This window comes from Silene latifolia, chromosome 10 (assembly GCF_048544455.1).
Source record: "Silene latifolia isolate original U9 population chromosome 10, ASM4854445v1, whole genome shotgun sequence".
Classification (NCBI taxonomy): Eukaryota; Viridiplantae; Streptophyta; class Magnoliopsida; order Caryophyllales; family Caryophyllaceae; genus Silene; species Silene latifolia.
The window spans coordinates 6,573,199-6,583,491 of NC_133535.1; the positions used below are offsets into that span (position 1 = coordinate 6,573,199).

At 46.5% G+C, this 10,293-nt stretch overlaps 1 long non-coding RNA gene across 1 annotated transcript; it reads left to right on the forward strand.

The window, feature by feature from the left end:
- The first annotated feature begins 2,910 nt into the window (after positions 1-2,910).
- LOC141607048 (uncharacterized) lies at positions 2,911-4,560 on the forward strand. Its single transcript, XR_012526874.1, has 3 exons — positions 2,911-3,033; positions 3,809-3,864; positions 4,398-4,560. It is a non-coding gene; the product is annotated as an uncharacterized LOC141607048 (long non-coding RNA).
- The last annotated feature ends 5,733 nt before the right edge of the window (positions 4,561-10,293 follow it).

Consider the following 10,293-nt stretch of genomic DNA (forward strand, 5'->3'; position numbering starts at 1 on the left):
GGGTTGACTAATGCACCAGCAGCGTTCATGGATTTGATGAATAGAGTGTTCCATCAGTACCTGGATAAATTCGTGGTTGTGTTTATTGATGATATATTGGTGTATTCTAGGACCAAGGAGGATCATGAAGAGCATTTAAGGTTAGTGTTGCAGACTTTGAGGGACAACCAACTATATGCCAAATTATCTAAGTGTGAGTTCAGGTTAGAGAAGGTAGCATTTCTGGGCCATGTGATATCAAAAGATGGAGTTTCTGTGGATCCAAGTAAGATTGAGGCTGTATCTAATTGGAAAGTACCGAAGAATGTAGCTGAAATAAGGAGCTTTTTGGGTCTAGCTGGCTACTACAGGAGATTCGTGAAGGACTTCTCAAAAATTGCTAGGCCAATGACTAATCTGATGAGAAAGGAACAAAAATTTAGGTGGGATGAGGCTTGTGAGAAGGCGTTCCAAGCCTTAAAGGAGTGTTTGACCACGACCCCTATCCTAGCCTTACCAAATGGAAGCGAAAATTTTGAAGTCTATACAGATGCATCAAAGAATGGTTTGGGATGTGTACTTATGCAAGAGGGGAGGGTGATTGCTTATGCCTCGCGTCAGTTGAAGCCATACGAGGAGAATTACCCTACCCATGACTTGGAGTTAGGAGCTGTAGTCTTTGCCTTGAAGATTTGGAGACATTACTTGTATGGTGCTACATTTAAAGTGTTTTCCGATCATAAGAGCCTGAAATATATATTTACTCAACGGGAACTGAACATGAGACAAAGGAGATGGTTGGAATTGCTGGGAGACTATGATATGGAAATTCTATATCACGAAGGGAAGGCAAATGTTGTAGCTGATGCTTTAAGCAGGAAATCCGTACATTCGTTAATAACTGCATTTTCTATGATGCGGTTAAGGGAGGAGGTGCGAGAAATGGGAATAAATGTGATAAGAATGGGGGACCAGATGGGAGATTTGACATTGCAGCCAGACCTGTACGAGGAAATTAAGGAGAAACAGATGTATGATCCGAAACTCGTAGAGAGGCGGACCGATGTTGAAAATTGTGAGACATCTAATTTTTTTATTCATGCAGATGGTAGCTTACGGTTTGATGGGAGGTGGTGTGTACCTAATGATGTCGAGTTAAAGAAGAAGATTTTAACTGAGGCACATAACACTCCATATTCGGTACATCCTGGTGGTGATAAATTATGCAAAGATTTGAAGAAAAATTTCTGGTGGCCGTGTATGAAGAAGGAGATAGCTGAGTTTGTCGCTAGATGTTTGACTTGTCAAAAGGTCAAAAGTGAGCATAAAAGACCGCAGGGAATGGTGAAACCATTAGAAATTCCGGAATGGAAATGGGACTCAATTTCTATGGATTTTATCGTAGGTTTGCCTCGAACTCAAAAAGGAAATAACATGATCTGGGTTATAGTGGACCGTCTGACTAAGACATCTCATTTTGTTCCTATGAAAGATACTTGGACTAAAGTTGAGCTAGCCAATGCTTATAGGAGACACATTTTGAAGCTACATGGAATTCCTAAGGATATTGTGTCCGACCGCGATTCGAGGTTTATTTCTAAATTTTGGCAGGAACTACAAGATTCTTTAGGTACAAAGCTGAAGATGAGTACTGCTTTTCACCCAGCTACTGATGGTCAAACTGAAAGGACGATCCAGACTTTGGAAGATATGTTAAGAGCCTGTGTGATGGATTTTGGAGGGTCTTGGGAAGATAAGCTTGATTTGATTGAATTTTCATATAATAATAGTTATCATGCCAGTATTGGGATGGCTCCATTTGAGGCATTGTATGGGAGGAAGTGTAGGAGTCCTGTGTGTTGGGACGACGTGACTGAGTCAGTAATGTTGGGTCCCCAGATGATCCAGGACATGGTGGAGCAGGTTCATTTAATTCGACAAAAGATGAAAGCTGCGCAGGACCGCCAGAAGAGTTATGCAGATTTGCATAGGAGGGATGTGGAGTTCCAAGTGGGGGATAAAATACTACTTAAAGTGTCCCCAATGAAGGGAGTGATGAGATTTGGGAAGAAAGGGAAGCTCAGCCACAAATTTATTGGTCCGTATGAGATCATTGATAGAGTTGGGGAAGTAGCTTACCGTCTAGCTCTTCCTCCAGCCCTTGATAAGGTGCACAATGTCTTCCATGTATCGCAATTAAGGAAGTATTTGAGCGATCCTTCACATATAATTGAGCCCGAGACGATCCAGTTGGATGAGACCTTAACTTATGAAGAGGTGGCTAAAGAAATTTTAGATAGGAAGGTAAGAAAGACAAGAAGAGGTGAGACAGTCTTGGTGAAAGTATTATGGTCAAATCATAATATCGAGGAAGCTACGTGGGAAGTAGAAGAGGCTATGAAGGAGCGTTACCCTCATCTTTTTGACCAGGTATTAGTTAGGTTACGAGGACGTAACCTTTTTATTTAAAGGGGGTAGAACATCGCACACTACTTTAGCTACTATTAATTTGTGCTTATATAAGTTACTTTTGACTTAGTAATAGTGGGAACTTGGGTGTTTCGAATTTGTTTTGTTAGTATTGCTTGGAACTTCGAGGACGAAGTTCTTTATAAGGAGGGAAGATTGTAATAACCGTCTTAATTATAAACTAGTTCTTTATAAGAGGGGAAGATTGTAATACCCGTTTTAATTATAAACTTGTTAAGTTAGATTAATTAGAAAGTTACAACTAGATTGGTAATGAAGTCATGAGTAAATAAGAGGATGGAGTAATTAGTAGTAATTCTACTAATTAAGCTAATATTATACCTAATAATAACATACTAATAATATTATGTAACTAATAGCTAGTTAACAAATACGGCTAACCTAGTGAAAACCCAAAGCCCAAAAACCCTTTAATGTTAAACCATAAAACCCCTCACCTTTCCCTAAAACAAAGAAACCAAAAGGAGAAAAGGAGAATAGGCGGCAGTATAGGTACGAGTTAATCATTTTCATCACCTATTCGTCACGATTATTTTGCCATCAACCCCGCCCTAAGCAGATAAGGTAAGCATCATCCTTCCTTTTTATTTAGCAATTGTCTTAGGATTGTTTAGAATTGCATTTTGATGTCGAGTATGATGACGGGATGCCTTGATGGTCTCATGAAAAGAGGGGTATGTGAGCGGTCTTTATTTAGAGCCTAACTTAGGGTCGCCTAGGAGTGTTGAGTTTGCTGGTCGTAAGGCCCTATTGTGGTGTGACGTCGGCGGAGGCTCGTTGAGACCGTATGACATGTTTAAGTCGATTAATCTTACAAAATCAAGGTATTGAGTTAGTTCGATGATGTATTACATATTAGTAATAGCCTCAGGTCATATACTGATTGTTGCGGCGGCATCGTATATTGTGTCCCATGTTTGGCCGTTGGTTGTTGGCGTTATTTGCGTGAGGAGGGTTGTCATTGTGTTGTCTCTGTTGTGCCAATTATTCTGGCTGCGGGTTGTCGAGTGGAAGGCGGGCCGAGTCTAGTGTGATGCGTGAGGTGTGGAGTGTTGCCGTAGGTAGTAATGGTGGTGTAGGATAAAGGAAGAGGAGTATGTGCGAGGTGTTGTTAGATAAATGTTAACATAGATGGTTAAAGTAGTACGTATCATTGTGTAATAATGATGGGACAATTGATTACAATTATTAGCTAATGATGATGGGTAATTGAATTATTTAAAATATGGATTAATATATTTAGTTAGGGAGATCGTTAAATATATAGTTTAGTTAAGATAAATTATCTAGATAACAAATTAGTTAATTTAGTATTAATTAATATATGTTATAAATGTAGGATCCGACTTCGTAGAAGAGTTTTTCTGAGCTTCTTGCCGATTTGGTGCTAGCCAGGTAAGGGTAAATCCTTACTAGCTTTTGTATATTGATTGAATATGTTGGTTGCGTTTGAGTCAGTTTGGTTATTGTATTGTATTCGTCTTAAGACCGTCTCAGTTAGTTGCAGAATTGTGTTATTGTATCATTGGTTTACCATCTATTGGAAGTTGTGAGGTAGGTGTGAAAAGCCACCTCATATATGTTCGGGGAATCGATGTGGGAAGTCGATTCCGGGTCTGGTTGATCGCAGATCCGCCTCTTGGTTCTCCTTTGAAGGGTAAGGCCTCAGAGGGGTGTGCACACTCGGAACAGGGGATGATACATATGAGATTTGAGTTTGGAATTGGTCAGTTTGGTCTTTGTTAGTGTGTCTTTCATATGGGTACGTCAGTTTGGTCAATGTGACATGTTTATCTTTTACAATTGTTAGTTTGGTTTTATCTTTACTCGACCTTGTGGTTGACGGATGTTGCTTTTGTCCATCTTTTCTTCTTTCTTTTGATGGGCCTGCTATGACCATTGCGGTTATCGTCCGTATATGTGAGCAGTTCTGACAGGTACTCATTTGGATGCTGCTGATTGATGGTTGTTTGTACGGGATGGGCGAGTGGAGCATGACTACTAGTTATTTAGTATTTAAAAGACTTCCGCTGTAATAGTTTGGTTTTAATTTTTGAGACTTGTAATAATTATATTTCGTTAAACTTGATTATCCAGCTATGATTGTTTTATTTGATTCACTGCCACGGGTCACCCCGTGATGGTAACATTCTTTATTATCCGGGATTGCTGTGTTTGGGCACGTGGATAATGCAGGGTGTTACAGTAATTCATGTAAGAATTTTCAACTTCTTGTGGATTAAGCAATTATCTTTCTTTATTTTTATTTATAGAACTAGCTAGAGTGTTTCAAATGTTTTACTTTATATAATCATTTAGTTCATCCACCATTCAACCCAATTTAAGTGTCATCACGTGAATTTATATGGCAATCAAGCGTGCAATTGTTAGAATTTGAGAGTGTTCCGGGTATAATTCCAGAGCTGTGATTAGTTACCACCCGTGGCTTGTAGAATAATGCCTTGAGTTGAATCCTTCTTGCTTCTATCGTCCCTCGCGGCCTTCCCTGCAACAATGAACGAACTGAGGGCTTGGCTGTGTGCCAAGCGTACTCACTCCGACGCTCAAGTCAGTAAACTTAAAGGATCAAGCTGTGTAACTTGGCTAGGTATATATTGTAGAGAGATAAGGGAGATATTACCAGATGAATAGTGTATTTAGGTTATAATTGTGAGAGCCTTTCCTCAATGAAGGTTGAGGAGTATTTATAGACTTTCACCTTTTGTCACGTAGTGGCCAAGTGGCCAAGTGGCTAGCAGGTGAAAAGACTGATCTACCCCTCGGCCGAGGGACCTATGGCAGGCCGGCGGACAATGTTGACTCGCCGCCGAGGGGTCTTGGATATGAGTACGCGGATGTGTGTCCCTACCGAAGGTTGTCACGCCGAGACCCGTGGCGAGCCGATGGTATGCATCGGCTAGGCTATCTAAGTCGTTGACTTGCTGTGGATATCTTTGACCTTGCTCGGTGTGTTGACTTGGTCGGCGGTGCGAGAATATGCCCCATCAATTTGCCCCCGCGTAGTCTATGCCGTGGTATGGGCTCCGGTGTACGTTGAGCATGTATTCGCACAAGTAATTTTTAGAAATTTTCTCAGATCGGCTTCTTCTTGTGCATCGGCGTGGCTCTTGCTAGGCCGTGCCGTATACCATATCCCCCCTCCACATAGATGCGTAAAGGGCACTCGATGTGGAAAAGAATATGACGCCGGCCGTGACCAAGGCCGAGAGTGCTTAGGTTGATTTTGATTGCCCCGTACGTGCTTCCTAGCTTGGTTGATCGTGTGGCCGCGGAGACCGGATATCTAGGAATTTGTTGAGGAAGATGAATAGTTGAAGGGATGTGAACGGGCGTGTTGAAGACGCTTGGTCACTGTTGCATTGATTGACGTTTAACTGTTGCGACGATTGACATTCCGTGGTTGCATGCTCGACACGTGTTTGCTCGTTGATTGGCCGTTGCTTCATGGGTCGTGCTCGATTGGCCCTTTATTATGGGCTTTTTCCCTATAAATAGGGCGCTTTTTTTCCGTGATTTTGGTCACTAATTTCATTTTCTCAAATTTTCTTCAAAATTTTCGTCTTGCTAAACTGAAGGGCTTCTTTTTTCTTCCAATCTTCAGAGTTTTTGATCCGGCTAGCACTTTTTCCTTTGAAGGTAAACAAACGAATTTTTCTTTTCTTTGTTAGTAATTTGTTGTGAACATGTCTTCTGCCGCTGATGCCGGGGCTAGCACTTCCGCGCCGGGGGGTTCCCCGTCGCGTCTTGACGAGGAGGAGATTTTAGAGGCCATCCCGCTAAGGTTAGGGGGTCCTAGGCCTCCTTCTCCCGTAGATGACCTGCCCCTCCTGGGGGAGTTGGAGGATGAGGATGATGTTGGTGTTGATCACGGTGATGGGGCTCCCGTCGATGGTGGGAGGATGACTGTTCCGAGTCATGGCGAGGCCTGCACGACTGGCCTCGACCGTGTTTGGACGAATAAATTCGCTAGTAGTTCCGGAGGGACCCTGTTCGGAGATCATTTCTTCTTCGGTGAGGGATATAAGATTGTTATCCCGGAGGAGGGTCGAGTGGTCTGTTGCCCTCCCCCGGGCCATATCGGCGTGTACCTTAAGCATTTGGAGTACGGGCTCCGGTTTCCTTTAAACGAGCATGTTGTGGCCATCATCAAAGCTATGAACCTTGCCGTGGCCCAACTACATCCGTTGGCCATGAGGACGATAATCGGCTTTGTGTGGCTCTGCCTTTTTAAAGGCGAGGTCCCTACGGTCAACCTATTCCGCCGACTTCATAGTCTTCGGCCGTCGATCTCCGGAAGGTGGGGTGGTACGGCGTCCGGACGAGCCTGGATATGTCTCCGTAAACAAACTTACTTCCCGCAAAGATTGGTCTGGGGCGATGGGTGTACGTCCAGGTGCCGGAGGACTACCCGTTGCCGAGGTCTTTCCAGGGCCCCGTTCATTTGCGGTGTGAGACCCGGGAAGAGTATGAGAAACACGTCTCCCGGGGTAGCAAGGTTAAGATGGACGCTTCTTTTGTCCCCCTTACGGCGGATGAGGAGCGGGCAATGCAGCTATTTGATGCTGAGGAGGGATGGCGCCCCAGGCTCGGTTATTCTTCGGACGAGATGCTCTGCCGCGTCGGCCTCATACCGGCCCTCAGCCGTGGTGAGTAGGGTCGGTGTGAGGCCCACCTTTACTTGTTATGCTCCTGTTTGGAGCTTTATTACTTCTTTCATATAACTCTTGTTTGGTTCTTTGCGGATCGATTTGGTCGGGACACATCGAGAGAAGGACTTGGAGAGGCTTGGGCTTGATAAGGACGGAAAGGTTCTCATCCGCCATCCTACGGCCGAAGCACGTGATCGCCGATCGTCTCCTAACGAAGTCATGGAAAGACAGACAAAGGCATTGGATCCGGAGACGGCTCAAGCACGGGTTCTTGGCAACGTCTTTGAGAAGATCAAAGAAGGCGGCGTCAAGTCGGCGGGCCGCATCGGTGGCAACTCCTCTCCGACCCCGTGGTCGCGAAGGACCGTGTGGAGGTGATCAAAATTTACGAGGGAGAGGTGACCGTTGCTAAGGCCCCTTCTCCGAAGAAGAGGAAAGATCCACCGTCCGCTTCCGCCGTTGCGTGGAAGGGCACTCTTTCTACCACCCTTCGACTAAGAGGGTTCGAACTGGTACGGATTTAACTTGTGGTTCGGATTTAGCCGGCTCGTTGGGCGTTCCCGACGATAGGCTTTACGATGTGGCAATGCACGGTGACATGGATTCCCTCTCGTGATTTTTTTTTGCGGTTCCATCGTCGGAAGCCGCCGTCCTCACGGGCAACGGCAAGCGGGGAAACGACTGAAAAGGCGGCGAGAAGGTGGGTGACCGAAATGTCATCGTGGACTCCTCACCCCGGAAGGTTACCCCCACCGAACTCGTGGCGGAGGGTGAGGAAATATATAGGAGGTTGGGGAGATGGAGCCGTCAAGCCGCCTCCCTCATCGTGGAGCAAGAAAAGGCGACGGCCGAATGGGGCCGTTGATTACAAGGCTCAAGCTTGATCTCTCGCGCGAGGGGGAAGCCGGGAAGGCTAAGTTGGATCTTCTTGCTGCAAGGGGGCGTGCAGAGGAAGCTGAGAAGCTGCTGAGGGCCGAAAGGGCCAAAGTTGAGGAGGCTGATGGCGCCACGGCCAAGATGATGGAGGAGCGAAATAGGTATAAAGGTGCCTACGACGCCGTGTGGTTGCCAAGAGGGACGAGTGGGAGGATCGGTTCCGAAAAGGGCGGAGGTGCTCGGGGACACGCAGCTATCCTTGCTCGAAAGAGAAGGATATTGAGATGCTTCGGGATGAGGTCCTTCCTAAAATGTGCGTCCGATTCCGGGGCCGGGCCGAGGAGGCGACCAGGGAGGCGATAAGAAGACTCGTCCCCGAGGGCTCCTTTCCATGGGATAAATTTGATACTCTTTTGGATGAAATGGCCGAGGCCGAGGAGACCGCGGCTACGGAGAAGGCCGAGGCGGCGGCGGCGGCTCGGATAGGCGAGGCCAAGGCGGCTTATGATGCGAAAGTGAAGGAGGATGAGAGGTCAAGTCGCTTGAAGGTGCTCGGCCTTCAACAAAGCCGCCACCGATGATGCTTTGTGGCTGCGACGCAGGGGAGCATCGAGCATAGGGAGACGGGCGGTCGTCACCGGACTCACCCGGCATCTCGGATAGCTTTAGCTGTTCGGGGCCAATTATTGAGCCTTCTCTCCCGCCATCCTTTTGGCGCTTCAATTTCAAGTCCGTACCTTTTGTTTTTCTGTTTCCTTGCTTTTTGTAAAGCTCTGGTAGGTAGAGTTTAGGCAATCCTTATGGGGACGGCCGTCGTTTGTACTCTTCTTGCAGTCATTTCAACAAGGTTTTATCTTTTTGGTCCTCGGCTTGGCGGGACTCGATTACGATCCTTTATTTGCCTTCTTGTGTCATTGACTGAGGCGATTTGAATGTATGTTTTAACCGTGTAGACATGTTGACCGCTAGATTGGCGTCTCAATTGCACTGTGTATACGTTTCTTTTTAGCGTATCGGCCGACGTGTTCCCCGTCGCTCTCGGTTTCGGCCGAGGTAATCGGGGTTGCGGCCGATAGCAATCGCAATCGTGTAGGCACATTGACCGCTAGATTGGCGTCTCAATTGCACTGAGTATACGTTTCTTTTTAGCGTATCGGCCGACGTGTTCCCCGTCGCTCTCGGTTTTGGCCGAGGTAATCGGGGTTGCGGCTTCGATAGCAATCGCAACTGTGTAGGCACATTGACCGCTAGATTGGCGTCTCAATTGCACTGAGTATACGTTTCTTTTTAGCGTATCGGCCGACGTGTTCCCCGTCGCTCTCGGTTTTGGCCGAGGTAATCGGGGTTGCGGCATCGATAGCAATCGCAACTGTGTAGGCACATTGACCGCTAGATTGGCGTCTCAATTGCACTGAGTATACGTTTCTTTTTAGCGTATCGGCCGACGTGTTCCCCGTCGCTCTCGGTTTTGGCCGAGGTAATCGGGGTTGCGGCATCGATAGCAATCGCAACTGTGTAGGCACATTGACCGCTAGATTGGCGTCTCAATTGCACTGAGTATACGTTTCTTTTTAGCGTATCGGCCGACGTGTTCCCCGTTGCTCTCGGTTTTGGCCGAGGTAATCGGGGTTGCGGCATCGATAGCAATCGCAACTGTGTAGGCACATTGACCGCTAGATTGGCGTCTCAATTGCACTGAGTATACGTTTCTTTTTAGCGTATCGGCCGACGTGTTCCCCGTCGCTCTCGGTTTTGGCCGAGGTAATCGGGGTTGCGGCATCGATAGCGTTTCTTCCCTTCGAGTTTCCGTCTAATGGCAAATCGTTGAGGGGACAGACACTTTGATGGAGAGCTTTGGTGATTCATTTGCTTGTCATGATCGTGCGTTGGGGTGTCCACAATGTGTTCGGACACCTCCGCCGCTATACAAAGTATTTTCTCAAATTATCGGTGTTCCAATGGCTCATCAGAGGCACACCTCCCATGTCTGTCAGCCGGTATGTACCCGGCCTTATTTCTTCGATCACTTTGTAGGGACCTTCCCAGTTGGCCGTCAGTTTGCCATGAATATTTCCTTTGTTGGTGGCGGCCGACTTCCTTAGGACTAGGTCTCCTACTTTTAAGTCCCTTTTGTGGACTCTTCGGTTGTAGGCTCTCTTCATCCGGCTCTGATATACGGCCAAGTTGAGGCGTGCCGTGTCTCGGCTTTCTTCGACCAGGTCGAGGGAAGCTCTAAGGCCTTCCTCGTTTTCAGCTGGGTCAAAAGTGGCCGTTCGGA